This window comes from Aplysia californica, unplaced genomic scaffold (assembly GCF_000002075.1).
Source record: "Aplysia californica isolate F4 #8 unplaced genomic scaffold, AplCal3.0 scaffold00624, whole genome shotgun sequence".
Taxonomy (NCBI): Eukaryota; Metazoa; Mollusca; class Gastropoda; order Aplysiida; family Aplysiidae; genus Aplysia; species Aplysia californica.
Genome location: NW_004797894.1, coordinates 203,239 through 204,762, shown reverse-complemented (window position 1 = coordinate 204,762; position 1,524 = coordinate 203,239).

The window sequence follows — 1,524 nt, the reverse complement described above, 5'->3', positions numbered from 1 at the left end:
TGACAAAATGAGTTACTTCTCACAATCCACAAATATATATATATATATATGTGAAAAGATGGACACGAGGGTCAAATTTGTGGATAATCATTTATCTATTGATGCCATATTCTTTAAGTATAACAAGCCATTTATTATTTCATACATATAAATTGTAAAAATTTCACCTGTTAGTGTAATGTATCTATTTCCTTAGGGTTTGAATCTGAGAAGTAACTCATTTTGTCAGCACGCTTTACATACTATACCGACACTGGTAACTTGGGTGTAGTATGTTGTTGACGAAACTGGTTCTAAAACAAAAAGCAATGTAATTGCAGACCATAATATACAGGCATTACTACCTAAAAACAGTGCACTGGATACCGTTACCACCTCCCTTCAGCCACTCTGACGTAATCTTGTTTTTTCTTCTATTGAATCGTAGGACAAATATGGTGAAGGTTTTGGGTGACCTCATTATTCCATCGCCAAGGCGACTGCTGTGCTGGGATTCTTCATCCTTGAGGATTCTCGTGGTCTAGAGGTATGGGGCTCGACTCCCATTTAATAGGTCCCGGGTTCGAAACCTGATAGCGACGGAATATATATTTTTTCTACCAAAAAAATCCCCCCTTTCACCATCTCTGCCCTCTATTCATGTTCTGTCGTCTGCTTTCGTCTCCATTTTTTGCCCCCCCCCCCTCTTTTCTCATTTGCCACCTCCCCTGGGCTCCTGACTCTTTTTGCCGCCTTTTTACTACTTGTCCTTGGCTCCATCTCACATCTGTCTTTCAATCACACCCCTGATTTTAGGGTAGATGAGATCAACGGCGTAAGATCATATGAGTGCTCGGGATACATAAAACATTTTCAGTTTGGTAGGAATTAATTTGGAATTTTGCCTGGGTAGCGACCGAAGCCTACTCTGATCGATTTTAAGACCACCAAGGTGCAACTTGCACACGAGGCCTCCGATATTTTTTCACCTTAATCCGAGAAGGCTTGGTGTTAGATCTTACCTACCTTAAGTTAGTAAGAAGGAGCCGGGAGTAAAAGTAGAGAGGCAGCAGAAAGAAACAGGAGCGGTCTTTCTGCTGGGATGTGGTTGGTGTCGCTCTCTGCCCAGGCTGGCCCTCACAGACAGGGTCGGAAGCCTGCCTCCTAAATGATCTTATTTGTGTCGATTTGGGGTGGGGGGTAAAAAACAACAACCTACATTAAAACCAATAATTCTCAATGAAATGTTTTTCGAAATGACAATGAATGACCCCTCAGGTCACATAAATGAAGGGAAATAACCACACACTGATAGAGTTTGCTATCCTAAAGATTGAGTTACGTCCCCTAGGCCATCCCCTTCCCTTACGGTTCAAGAAAGACCACTGCGCGGCTGTCTCTGAAAGGCTACTCGTTGATTTTAGACCACGAAGGGATCTTTAACGTGCGCAACTTGCACTTGGGCCCTCCCAGATTTTTTTGCCCTTGCCCGAGGCTAGGTGTAGATCTTTCCTACAAGAAGATCAGGGTTGTGGCTGAAAGACA